Here is a 14,893-nt window from a genome sequence, read left to right as displayed (position 1 = left end):
GGCTCGCCCCCTCCGAGTCCCAGGCTCCGTTCCTCCCAGCCGGGCTGGCCTTGCCCAGAAGTCCAGAGCTGGGCCGCGTCTTTGTTTGGGAGCTGGCCTCTTTTCAATTCGGAGCTCATAGAGCCAATTAAGTCGGAGTTAGGGGCAGCTGTGTGGTTGCCCGGGGATCCCTGCGAGGAGGGGAGGCTCGGCTCATAAACCCGCGGCTCCCCCGCTCCCCCTTTCCCAGACCCGGAGGCGCGGGGGTGGGGGTGGGGGTGGGGGTGTTCTCTCTCAGGTCTTGCTTTCTTCCCCTGGGTTGGTGCGTGGCTCAGGTCCGGGGAGACATTGGCCTGCGGGGGCTCCCAGGGACTCTAGGGACAAGCCCCTCTGATCCCAAAGAGCCGCTCCTCTCTCTCTGCCTACCCCCTATATATAAGGAAGCCTCCCATCAGTGCCCTGTCCCAGCGAGAGCCCTCTGGACTATGGGCTTGGCTTTCTGTTTCCTGGGCCCAGGAAGCCTCAAGACCTCCTCCCAGACTGGAGAAAAGAGGAAGAGTAGACACAGCACAGGCCGTGCCCTGGTTGAGAACAGGTGCGAAGCTGCGGAGAACTGGCTCTGTTCTACCTGTGCAGCATATTATTTCTCAAAGTAACAAAGGCCTGCGCTTATCCACCCACGTTCTTCTGAAACTTGACTACAGCAAGCAAGGTTACCAATTTACTAGGGCGCTAGGTCAGGGAAGCCTTTGGAAGCAGGGATTGCTGACAGAAGCATAGCACCAGAGCAAAAATCAGCAGAGCGGACCAGGTGGAGGTCGCAGGAGGTGATTGCAGTTGTCCCTGTGAGGGGCAGGCCTGAAATGGGGGTGAATGTGGAAGATGCAGCGGACGGGGGGCTCCACAGAGCTTGCTGTGTGTGTCATAGATGGAGGGGTAGCGAGGGGGTCTGAAGAAGGACCATGCCGGTGCTTTGAGTGTGGAAGTCTGAAGGAAGACCTGGAGTGCTGTGAAGCAGAGGGAAGACAAGATGGAGGGAGTTTGGACAATGTAGAGAGGGCCGGGCTGAGGACAGAGCCCAGGTGGAAGCTCGAAAAGGAGCCAGTGAAAGAAATTGGCACCATCCAGGAGGGCCAGCACTCATGCAGAATGCTCAGATCCAGGAGAAGCCCGGGCTACAGGGACACCGAAGAGGAGGGCAACCAGGAGGAGGGCACCCAAGAAAACAGGTTAGACTTGGAGCTGAAGAGATCTTTGGGAGACTTTTGAGAGAATCATTTCAGGATAGGGAGTATAAGCCACATTGCCCCTCCTTGGGGGCATCTGGTCTGATCAGTTGATGCAGGGATACAAAGGCACATCCTCTTACTTTCAGACGGGAGGACCCTGAAGGACTATTCTAGCTCCAGAGCTTCCCAAGGGATTAGCAGAGGCCTCTGTGGAAACTGCACCTCGGTTCAAGTTCACTCTCTGTCCAGTCCCACTTCCTCACTTTCTTACAGGCATTGTTCCCAAGGCTATTTCCCGAGACCTCCATCTCCACGCAGAGTCTGTTTCCCAGAAATCTGACCTGAGATGGGGGCGTCAAGAGAGAAGGGGAGCGTGAAGTCGAGGGGGTGAGGACAGAGGGCATGAACAGGGAGCACCAGCGTTAGGGAGGAGAGGCAGAGCAATATGGCAGGAGAGAGGCCTGAGCAAGCCTGTGACGGCCTCTCCCTCTGACCTTCTTGCAAGACCTCTAATGAAGCAGACCTCTTGTTAAGACCTTGACCTCTAATGAAGTAGTTTCAAGAGATGGAGGTTGCCAGAAAAAGTCAGAGAAGGTGGTGTTAAAGGATGAGACAGAAATGGGGAGGGAGAGAAGAACTCTTCACAGTAGAAATGGGTTTTCCCAAAGCCAGGCAGAGGAGAGAAGGGGGAGCAGGCCGGAGGAGAGAGAATGCTGTCGGTGGGTAAGGATGAGGGGAAGTGCATGTTCACAATGTAACATTAAACCAGTAATTCAGAAAGAGAGGGTTGGAAAGTGTTCTGGAGGGACCTTGTAGCAATATGAGAGGGCAAGTGATGAATGAGCCCCTGGACCAGGATATCCCCTCTCCAGCATTATCCCCAGGAACATTAAACATCTAGAGCAGAGAACCAATAGAAATACGATATGTAATTTACAGTTTCCTAGTAGCCACATTAAAAAATGTAAAAAGAAGAACCAGGTGAAATTAATTTTAATGATACAATTTTATTGCACACAATATATCTAAAGTATGTATGTTCATTTCAATATACATCAATATCGAAATTATTAATGAGCTATTGTACGTTTTCTTCCTGCTAAGTCTTCCAACTCTGCTGTGTATTTTATACTCAGAGCACATCTGAGTTTAGACACTACATTTTCATCAGAAATACTTGATCTGTATTTAGATTTCATAATGGTTATGGTTGAAGAAGTAGAGTTACAAACCTCAGTTGCTTCATACATACTTATGCTTCCCAATAACCAAACCAAATGGCCAGTTTTAAAATTGAATTAAAATTAATTGAAATACAAAAAAACGTAGTCTTTCTGTTGCACTTCGCACATCCCAAGTGCTCAATAGCTGCACGTGGCCAGTGGCTGCCACACCAGACTGCACAGGTCTAGCATATGAATTCCTGGACTTGTGGACTTTGTCTTGTTTTGTCCTCACCTTCTGTGAAGGACGGGCCCTGCCCTCACCATGGCTCCACTAACAAGATCCTACTCTGTTTCATTTTATTCCACAGAACTCACTTGAAGATGATGAGGGAGCAGGTGGAGAATCTAAGATCTGTGGGGAGGGAAGGGGGTCTGGCTTGGGCCAGGCGAGGAGTGAAGAGAATGGGACATGAGTCGGAAGTCTTCGGTACAGTTACTCTGTGTTCACACGAAGAATATTTTTTTTCCAAGGATTGAACTGAGAATGTAAGAGACAGCTCTTGTTGTCATGGTCTCCCCAGTTAGTGGTTTCCCCTGAGCTCCAAGCACTGGCATAGTCACAAACGCTTGGGTGTGGCTGCTAGGTCTGGACCTCATTTTTCACATCTGCAAAATGGGAAGAGCAGTCTCTTATTTAGGGAGAAAAAAAAGGGAGGGGTTGTGGAATCCTAAGCATGAAGCTACAGTGAAAGAGGGCTTTTGGTCCCAGATTGGGAGACCTGTGCTCCTCATCCAGGCCTGGCATATCCTCTGCCCCTGCTGGGGGCCAGTGGCTTCTGTTTTCAGTCCGCACTCTGGCACCATTACATCTGATAGAGTGATCCAACATGGAGAGCTGGAGTAGAGAGGTTGTAGAGACTTTCTGAGAAATGTAAAAATAATAGTAATAACACTTAGGCTCCTTTGCTCTATAATGACCTGTCCCTGTTACTTGGAGTTACAGGGTAGATCTCGTGGGATCCCCTCCATGCCGGCACATATCCTTGCTCCCTGCCAACAGTATCTATATCCATTCCCAGAAATCGAATTTCTGTATCTATTCCTAGAAATAGAAAAGAGTCACAGAAAATACCTTTGTGTGCGTATGGATGGTTACACATACACATACACACACACATGCGCACACCGCTCTGAAGAGTGTGATCTGGTGTTGTTGGCATCCTCAGGAGGCATGGTACATTAGCTTAGCTCAACATTCAGGTTGTACCATCGCAGGTCAGGATACATAAAACTTGGATGTCTCCATCCCCTGAGCACAAGCCTGTCTTTCAAAACGGTTTCCAGTCACTCCCTAGGAAGGTTGCAAGGAAGTGAAGGAGCCTGTCACAATCTCTCCCCCTGCCCCCCTGACATTCCTGCTGGGTTACACTGCCATGCTGCTGTGGTCCTGATAAGAACTCTTTGTACAGACTCCGAGCCATTCCCAAGAAAAACAGCTCCGTTCTTGGAGGTAGAAAAACTCGGGTAGAAGTCTCGCCTCTCTGCATACACATCAAGCAGTGTGTCTGGCAGCCTGTTTCCCCTTTAAATCCTTAAAATGGGGAAAAACTCTTCCTGAGAGCCTTTCTACCCTCTTAGAGAATGGAAACTGGCCTTGGTTTCATCATCCATGTGAAAAATAGAGCTACATATCATCTGGTCAGTACCTTTCCTCTTGCAGAAGGACTGGCAAATGATCAGATGTTAAATATTGATCAGTTTTGATTAGCTTGAATTCAACCTGCATTTGACTGTGAACGTGATGACTTAGCCTCCTCATTTTTGCAAAGATATCTGGTGTTTCATAGGAGGTGGTAAAGAAACGATTTTGGAATCGAACTGTACAATCTCAGGTATAATGCCCGTGAGAGATATGTTATACTAGATGTAGGAGATTTTAAACTGTTGTGAGATAGACTTCTAATGACATCAAGAACACTCCTTGCACTAATTAGTGCTTGAAATAATTATTGATCTTTATTAACAATGTCAAGATAATTGCTCAGATGTCCAGTTGCTTGAAATGCTCTCTTGGCATTCTACATGAAGGACTTTACAGACTGGTTCTCTCCCAGGAGAACATTATTTAAGGCAAAACATAGAAAAGCACATCTAGGGTACAGCAAACATAAGTACAGACAGCTGAGCAAATATATAAATAACATGCAAAATGACACTTAAATATTTACAGCTTGAATTTTTTAGTATGTGTAGCACATGCAGCTAGTCCTCTTTCATCTTCCCCAAATTTTCTAGAGACTGCTTCTATAACTGGGGCAGAGGCTTTTCCAGGCATCCAAGGTCACCTGCTGGGGAGGAAGAGAAGCCTTTGGATAAACATGATGAATATTCCCAGAGCATCTATGTTAAAATTTATTTTTTTGGGGGGGGGAATACATTTTCAATATATTTTCAAAAGTGTAACATCTGTATATGCTGATTGTAGAAAAATTTGATCAATATAAAATATTAAAGAAGAAAGTAAAATTATCTGAAATCGTAGCCATCGGAGATAATCACTATATTATTTTGGTAAATTGTGTCTGTGTGCATGTGTGTGTTTGTAAGCAGATTTATTTCATTTTAGAATATATTTTAGTCATCTTTTTATGTCAGTGGACTTAAGAATATAGTACATATTTTTTTTGCTACAATGTATGGATGTACCACAGTCTATTTAACCAATCCTCTCCCCTATTGATGCATATTTAGGATGTTTCCGATAAGTATTTCCAATATGGTTATGCAAACTTTTTTCACATATATCTTTGCCTACCTATTCAACTGTTCCTTCATGATAAATATCAAGAAATAGAATAGCAGAAAATACAATTTTTTTTTTGTGGATACACACACACACACATACACATATACAAGTATATATGCAAATTTATATAATGAAATGCATAGAAAAAGTTGATAGAATATGTTTCTTTTTTAAAAAAATTTTTTTTGGTAGAATATGTTTCAAATGTAATTACAGTCATTACCTTTTGAGAGAGGACTGGGATTGGGAATGTAGTTAAAGAGGAATTTGATCAAACCTATAATGTTAGTTTTTCACAAGGAGAAAATATTTGTGTGACTTAAACTTAGTTAAAATTAAAGATAATAATGACTAAAAAAAAGAACAAGATAAAATCAGTTGACAATCACACATCATTGGAAATAAACTGTCTGCTTTCTTCTGCTGAAAAAAAATGAAAGGTAAATGCTGGAAGAAGAAAAATAGGATATATAAATGCAACACTACTAAAAGAAAAAAAAAAAGGAAACAGCACCTAAAATTTTGATTAACCAAACAAAAATAAGGAACGAAAGGAAGAATAGAAACAACAAGAAAGTATAGTAAGTAAAAAGTACAAGTATGTGGACAAAATAAATCCAAATATACCAATGCTTGCAATTTCATGTGATTTGGTTGAAGTCTCCATTAAAAGGCAGCAACTCTCACATTGGGTAACAACACAAAATTCAGTTAAATGTTGTTTCAAAGGGACACATAAAAAATATCAGACACAGAAAGCTGCAAAATAAAGGAACGGACAAGATGTGTTAACCAAGGAAATGCTAACACCAAGAAACAGGTGTGCCCATATTAACATAAATGAAATGGAATTCAAAGTGCAAAGAATTAATGGTCCAAGAAGAGGCTTTTTGTTTTGTTCTTGTCCACTCGTGAATCTTTGTGCAGTTTCAGAACGTATAAACAGAACAATAGTTCAAGTAGACAAAAAATAACCAAGGATTTATAACTGTACTGTTCAATTCAGCAGTGACTAGCCACATACTATAGCCAGGAGCCACGAGGCTACTGAACACCTTAAATATGGCTAGTTCAAATGGAGATGTGCTATCAGCAGAAAACACATATCAGATTTCAAAGATTTAGTATGAAAAATAATGTTATTTTAAAATATTAAGTGTTGAAAGTATCATATTTTAGATATATTGAGTTTAACAAAATCTATTAAACTTCATCTTAACAGTTTGACTTATTTTGATGTGGCTACCAGAAAATTTAACACACATGGCACACATTGAACGGCAGTGAAGATTTAAATGATACGATGAATAAGTATGGGCCAATAGATATATAAAGGGAGCATCCTGATTTATCAGAGATTTTACCATCTTTTCAAACATTCATGCAATATTTATATATTGATCAATTATCTAGCCACATGAAGATCTGACAAATGTCTAAAAACTAGCTCTTACACAGGCTGATATCTGACCACAGTGATTTTTCACAACCCCATTGGAAATCCCTGGTGCCTATTCCAAATGCCGTTTTCCTCCCCAGTTACTGTGGGGAGTTGTCTTTGTGGGGTGAGGTCTGTGGGCACAAGCCCCTGAAGGTGGGGATCTCCATCCCTCTCAGAAGCCAGTTAACTGAGGTCCTACTCTGCCTATTGGCCCCAACTCACAAGATTTTTGAGTCAGAACTCCCCTTTAGAGAACACTGATGACAGCTTCACCCCGGAGGAAATGCCCCATCTGCAAACTGCTCCCTGTTTACGGATGGCTGGGAGGAACGGCCAGCCTGACTGGCCCCTTGTTCTGAATTACTCAACCAATAACACTGAGGAGGGGCTCAGGCACTCTCCTCCACATGGATTTGATCACTCTGAGCTTGAACAGCTATTCTTACCTTGAGTAGTTTATTCTATTCATGTTTGGCTTGAATATTTTTTTCTTATCATTTCTTCAGCAATCCAATTCTATCTTTTTTTTAAAAAAATGGTCTTCAATATTTCCGGTCTGTAGGTAAGCACCCTTCCTTGATTTCCAGCAACATTACAGATCTATTCCTTTTTCAAAACATTATTTCTGTAATGTCATGGGATTGGAGCAGGTGGAGATGTAGAAGCAGGTATCTTGTCTGTCTGATATCTTGATTCCATTGCAGGATGTCAATTTTTGTGTATTTTTCTTATAACCAGCCACCTTACTAATAGCATCTTTCATATTTAAATAAACATTAAGAAGAATGCGGGATGTGGAGAAAAGGAAACTCTTGTGCACTGTTGGTGGGAATGTAAATTAGTACAGCCATTATGGAAAATAGTATGGAGGTTTCCCAAAAAATTAAAAAATCAAAAACAAAACTACCAGCAATTTTACCTCTAGGAATTTATCCAAAGAAGATGAAAACACTAACTCAAAAAGATACCTGCACCCCCATGTTCATTGCAGCATTATTTACAATAGTCAATATATGGAAACAACTTGTGCCCATCAATGGATGGATGGATGGATCAAGAAAAAAAAAAAATATATATATATAATGGAATATTATTCAGCCATAAAAAGGAATGAAATTTTGCCATTTGCAACAATATGGATGGACTTTGAGAGCATTATGCTAAGTGAAATAAGTCAGAGAAGATAAATACCACATGTCACTTATATGTTGGAATCTAAAAAAACCCAAACAAACCCCAAAAACCAAGCTCATAGATACAGCAAATAGATTGGTGGGTGCCAGAGGTGGGGTTGGGGGGGTGGGAGAAATGGGCAAAGGGGGTCAAAATGTACAAACTTCCAGTTACAAATAAGTAATATACAGCATGGCGACTATAATAATACTGTATTGCATATTTGAAAGTTGTTGAGAAAGTAGATCTTAAAAGTTCTCATCATCAGAAAAAAATTTTTTGTAACTAGGTTAGGTGACAGATACTAACTAGACTTATTGTGATGATCATTTAACAATATATACAAAGAACGAATCATTATGTTATATACCTGAAACTAATATAATGTTATAATGTCAATTGTACCTCAATTAAAAAAAAGAATGCAAAATATGCATGCATTTTTCAGTGACATGGGAACTCTCAAACAAGTTGTAAAAAGCAGGGTTGCTATACCCCACATTTTTCTTGCTATTAGGGATACTTTGAGGACAAAAATGTTGAAAATTCAGCTAAAAAAATATTTTTGATGCCTTGAATTGGCCTCTCAATCTCTCCCATCATCCATCCTTCTCTCTTACCCAAAGAAAGAAATCCAATTCCAATAAAGAGGAAAATGTTCTAATAAGGCCTTCTGGTCTCCCTCAGTCATAGGGCTGGTCACTAGGGCAAACTGCACAAGGCTCCATGCTTCAATCGGACCAGCACTTCATTTAATGCTCTGCTGTTGCTGTCTTGAAATTCCTAATACTTTTCAAACAGAGGCCCCACATTTTCATGGGTCACACAAACTAGGAAACTGATCCTGAATATAGGCTTCTACTCGGCAGAACCGTGTCCTTGATATTTCTGCCAACTACTTAGCTAGTGTTATGTGTTTTCTACCTAAGTTAAAACATTAAGGCTTGTGGCATTTTGTTGACCCCAGAGAAATTTCCATCATGTGTATCTTCAGAATCATCTTACTTTTTCTGCAGGGGTGGGGCGGGAGTTTGAATTTGAAGGAAGAATATCACCAGAGTCACACCCTTAGTATCCTTTTGTGAGCTGGCATCACCTTCCCCTCTTGACACTTCTATACTCCTTCTGTGCTTTCCAGCCATACCACCATGTATAGCTTGTTCTTTCTTCCACACATTTGCCCAAGTGGTTCCCATGACTTGGAAGCCTTTCTTGCCCTGTATACTTGGTGAACTCTTACTCAACCTTCAAAACTTGTTTTAATTATCTACCCCTCTGGGAAGCCCTCCTTGGCCTCTCTAGCTAGAACTAAGTGCCTTGCTCCTATTGATCTCATGTCTCCATTAGGAATTTAAGCGTAGAGCTGGAATTATTTTCTTATACATTTCTTTTCCACTAGATTCTTGGTTTCCAACCTTTTTTTTTTTTTTTGGTTTACTTTACTGATTTTATTGTGTGTGGCACAGTTGAAGGCATTAAAATACTAAAAAACACATTAAACAAGTCAGGAATAATTACAGTGCAATTATTGCTATAGTATAACCAGGTCCTGCAGTGACTTCGAAAGCATCCACTGTTACCACACTATCATTTGCTCTCCCTCTAATATTAGTTTGCTGCTATCAATACCTGCCCTTGTGTGGGGCGCCTGGGTGGCTCAGTTGGTTAAGCGACTGCCTTAGGCTCAGGTCACGATCCCAGGGTCCTGGGATCGAGCCCTGCATCGGACTCCCTGCTCGGCGGGAAGCCTGCTTCTCTCTCCCACTCCCCCTGCTTGTGTTCCCTCTCTTACTGTGTCTCTCTGTCAAATAAATAAAATCTTTAAAAAAAAAAATTAGTTTTTTTTTTTAAATTTTTTTAAAAAGCTAATTTTGGGGGCACCTGGGTGGCTCAGTTGGTTAAGCGACTGCCTTCGGCTCAGGTCATGATCCTGGAGTCCCGGGATCGAGTCCCGCATCGGGCTCCCTGCTCGGCAGGGAGTCTGCTTCTCCCTCTGACCCTCTTCCCTCTCATGCTCTCTGTCTCTCATTCTCTCTCTCTCAAATAAATAAATAAAATCTTTAAAAAAAAAAATACCTGCCCTTGTGTATCTCAAGTGTTACATTTTCTTATGTTCTAATAGCCGCCATGTTGGCTAGATTTTTCATCTCTCACCTCTTCTCATAGCCAGCTTACTCCACTCGCCACTATCATGTGACTTTTGGGGGCCGTGTTCCATTTGACAGATACTGCTAACGTGCATTTTGCATTAGAGCAAAAGTATATGTTAGACATTAATTGAAAGTTGGCATCTCATTATGACATATACAGATTGTTTACTGTACCAGGGTGCTCAACTGAAAAGGCAAAGGGAGACCAATGGCCAGCTATAATCTGCTCACCAGACTGTGTGCCCACCAGACTTCGCTTGCCCCGTTGGGGTCGTGCAATAGGTACCATTTGGACCGATGGTTCAGGACCCCCCACGGTGCTCCAGCAGGTCAGTTGAGAACTGTTGGAAAGCAAGGACTGGATTCTATTCGTCTTTACTTCTCCAGCACCTAGCACAGTGATGGACAACAACAGACTGTAGTAAATGTGAAATAAATTATACGACAATCAAGAGATTCTGCCAATAGCATGCAATATGATTTGGGCTTAGTCTAAAACACTGCTAACATAAATTTCCCAAATCTGGTCAGCTGGGGCAGTGGCTCTTAAATGTATTAGATATGCTGGGGTGATGTGGGCTGCCCCGGCCCCAGCCCCCAACTGTCATGAATAGCCCTGGATCCTTCACCTCTGTGCTGAAGTCCACCAAAGTCCCCAGGAATGTGTCAAGCTGTTAGTCATCCTTCATTGGGTGTACTGCTCCTGAAAGAGGTGGGCAAAGGCAGCACCAGCGCACACCCTTTTTATCAAACAGGGATACCTGCAGTCCATCTCCTGCCCCATTTCTTCTAGAAACTAGCACTTGCTGAGCATTTTAAAAGTTTAGAGCTGGAAGATGGCTTCAGGGTTGTCCAGTGTGATCTCATTTCCCCTCAGGAGAGGGACGTGATATCACCCAGTCGGTGTTGGTAGAACAGCAACTAGGGCCCAGACTAGGACTACCTCCCTCCTTCGAGGCACATGTATGCCCCCTATCCCTTCCTTTTATTCAGGTCCACAGCAGCTCCCTTCCCCCACCTCTCCTTCCATGACCGGCTCTCCTTGGCTGTTCCCCAGTCCGACTCTCAGAGATGGCAGAGCTGAGCCCAGGAGAGGCGGGAATAGGAAATGGCAAAAAAGGTTTATCTTCTCCTCTTCTTGCCTAGAGCTAGCCTGGGCCTCTGTCCCCAGAAGTCACGTTGCCACTGTGGGATTTTGTGCTAATGAAGAGTGCTTTGGGCCAGACTCACAGGATGGACGCTGAGTGAGGAGACTAGAAGTGTCATAGCGTGAGCAACTCGTATCTGACTTTATGTCAAGTGATGCATCCAGAAACAAAATCCACACACTTTCTGCAGTCACATTATTCCTACCACATTCCTCATCTGGTCTCAAGGGCTTGTTTCTGAAACCTGGAGGGAAGAAATGTCAGGGGCTAGCAAGCAGGTTTTGTAAAGCAGTCTTTTGGGAGCCCTGCATGGGGTCTGGCCCTGCTCCAGGCTCAGTCTATAGGGGATCTGGAAGGATTAGGGCTTTTCCTTCTGCTCTCAGCCTCTCTGCTCTCAGTCTGGCCTGGGGGTCTGCCAGTCTGCTCAGGGACCCTCCAAGGACGTCTGGGAACTCACCTGGGGACTCTAGGGACAGTGTGCTTCCTTCCACTTGACAGATGGGGGACACTGAGACTTCGGGAGAGAGGAAGCAATTCCCAAAGGTCATAAAAGGAGTGAGATCCTGTGTGAGAACCAGACCAAGAAGTTCCATGCTCCTTTCTGTCTGGTACTCTGGCTCCTGACTCCTCCTTGATTCCGCATGATGGCTCTGAGGGTTGTCTGTTTGCACTTGGGGTCACAGGGCTTGGAGGGCATGGGGTTGGGAGGGAAGGATAAGGGGTTAAGGGAGTGAGTCCCTGTGCAAGTATTTGTTTGAAGAGAGGTAAGAGATAAGGATGAGGGGGGCAGCAATGGAAGTGTGTCAACGACCAGGGTGGCCCTTGGCCATCTTAAAGTTTCAACAGAGAGGATTTCTCTGACCCTCACGGTCTAAATGAGAACCTCTCCATGATTCTCTCTGCTCTTTTCTATTACAGACCTTATTACAAATTGTAGCTGCCTATTTCTGCGTGTTTTTCTGGTTTGATGTCTGTCCAGCCATTACACTCTAAGGTCCACAAAGGCAGGGAATATATTGGTTGGTTGTTTGCTCCAGGACCCAGCAGGCCTGGTGAATAGTGGGCATGCAAAATATTTGATGAGAGAATGAATATTTTTTTAAAACATTTATGATTCAATTTGGACATTGAATAGCTCCAACTTGCCTCTCAGTACTCATCATTAAGTGCATTGTTAGCCCAAATATAATTATAGAACTGATTTTTTGGATCATCCATGATTTCTTTTCTAAGCATCGGGGCCAATAACCAAGGGATTAATATATTTTCCACTGGACATGAGTTAATTAAAGGTACAAGGTTATCTTAGATTTTATTATTCTGCATACTTACTTCACTGCATAATTAAAGATCCAGTCCTCGACGTAGATGATTTGTGGTTTGTCTGTCTTATTTTCGTGCAGAAAATAGTCTGAAGGGATTTCTATTTTGCTCCTTTGACACGAGTACGTAAGGGTGGTGTCTTTGAGAATCATAAGGTACTAAAAAGCCAGACCCATAAGGTACTAAAAAGCTTCAGAGGATGTTGTTCATATTGGAGTTTTGGTGAAAGGCATGCTCGGCTTTGGGGCAGCCTGCACAGCTGCCTGAGGTAGCAGCCTTGGGAGAACCCCAGCTTTATGGTTTAATGCGCATAGGCCCTAGAGGACTGCTGGCGTCGCTTGACCACTCATCTCCCTCTTCTTATTCTTGCCCTTTTTCTTGTTCTTTCCAGGGCATCCAGAATGATCTATTCAAAGCCTAAGTGAGACCACGGCACTTGTATATTTAAAACCGTCCAGTGACCTCTTATTGTACTGAGAACAAAACAAATTCTCTCGCTGGCTGAAGGGGGCCCTACAGGATCCACCCTTGGCCTGCATCTCCTACCTTGACACTTTTCTCTCTCCCTTGCTCCCTGAACTCAGGCCCCAGTGACCTCCTTTCTCTTCCTCACTCAGCCAAGCTCATCCCCCCAGCTCAGTGGCTTTGCACCTGCTGTGTCCTCCATGTGAACAGCTCTCTGCCCCCACCCGCCCCAATCTTCACCTGCTACTTTCTTCCTGTCATTCAGGTCTCAGCTTAGATGTCAGCCCCTGGCGAGCTCGTCCCTGACCCCAGTTCTGAAGCACACCCCGGTCACTCCATACCTTCTCTTTGTGTTGTTTTCTGAGGAACTCATCACTCTCTGATATCTGCTATCTTCCTGTTTCTCTCCATTTATTTACTTCTGCTCTGTCTGCCCCACTAGGATATAAGCTCCATGAGCATTGGGCCATTATCTTTGTTGTTCTTTGCTCTAGCTCTAGTGCTTGGCCTGTGGTAAGTGCTCTAGAAATATTCAGTGAATGCCTTAAAGTCTGTAAGTAGGCTCATCGGGGTGACTTCCCAGCCTGGCTTGCTGATTGACTGGGAGAGGCCACCTGAGAGCCTGGAAACCATCAGGAGCCTGCTTCGCTGGAGAAAGCAAATGGCCTACAAGTTTAGAGGCCTGAGTTCTCTTCTCTCTTCTTACTGTTGCCTTTTGCCCATCTCTCAGAGTCTCAGCTTCCTCATCTGTCCCATGAGGGCGTTGGACTGGGTGACCTCTGAGGTCACATTCTAGTAGTCTCTGCCACTCCAGCCCACCTCCTTGCAAACACACAGTCAGAGGCCGGCCTCCCTGAGGAGCAGAGGTCTTGGGGGTAGCCGCAGCCCCAACACCCTCACTTTCCACTGTAACTATGACAACCTTTCTACCCGCTCCTGATGTTGGAGGAAATGCCTGACTGTTTGGAGGCCTCAAACGGAGAATAAAACAGAAAGCAAAACTTCTGGAGGCAACAGGTTGCGTTGGGAAGGGTAGAGGCCCCAGACAGAGCTGGGTTTGTGTCTCCGCTCCTTGCCTACCAGCTGGATGACCCTGAACATTTGCCCTGAGCCATAGTTTTGGCAAAGAGAAATGCTTATGCCCTGCTTGCAGATGTGCAGTGAGGATTACACGAGTTAACAGATGTGAAACCGAAGAGAGGTCAGCTCCCTTCCCATTATCTTCGAGGGCCTGAGCGTGTCCACAAGAATGGCCTAGTGGCTAGGCTACAGATGCCAGCCGGAAGCTTGTTCTCACAGAGGCCAGTAGGGGCTGTAGGTGAAAGTGCGAGATGGCTTAGCTCCGTAAAGGGAAACCAAAAACAAACAAAAAAACAAAAAAATCCCAAAAGACAAAAAACAAAACCACCCTCATTTTTAAAAATTTTTTATTGTTATGTTAATCACCATACATTACATCATTAGTTTTTGATGTAGTGTTCCATGATTCATTGTTTGTGCATAACACCCAGTGCTCCATGCAGAACGTGCCCTCTTTAATACCCATCACCAGGCCAACCCATCCTCCCACCCCCCTCCCCTCTAGAATGCCCAGTTTGTTTTTCAGACTCCATAGTCTCTCATGGTTCATCTCCCCCTCCGATTTCCCCCCCTTCATTCTTCCCCTCCTGCTATCTTCTTCTTCTTTTTTTTCTTAACATATATTGAATTATTTGTTTCAGAGGTACAGATCTGAGATTCAACAGTCTCGCACAATTCACAGCACTTACCAGAGGACATGCCCTCCCCAGTCACCCCATCCCTCCCACCCCACCGCCCACCCAGCAACCCTCAGTTTGTTTCCTGAGATTAAGAATTCCTCATATCAGTTGAGGTCATATGATACACGTCTTTCTCTTTTTGACTTATTTCGCTCAGCATAATACCCTCCAGTTCCATCCATGTCGTTGCAAATGGCAAGATCTCATTCCTTTTGATGGCTGCATAATATTCCATTGTATATATATATACCAC

Source organism: Neomonachus schauinslandi, chromosome 5 (assembly GCF_002201575.2).
Source record: "Neomonachus schauinslandi chromosome 5, ASM220157v2, whole genome shotgun sequence".
NCBI lineage: Eukaryota > Metazoa > Chordata > Mammalia > Carnivora > Phocidae > Neomonachus > Neomonachus schauinslandi.
The sequence above is the reverse complement of the archived record's forward strand: the minus strand, read 5'-3'. Positions refer to the sequence as shown.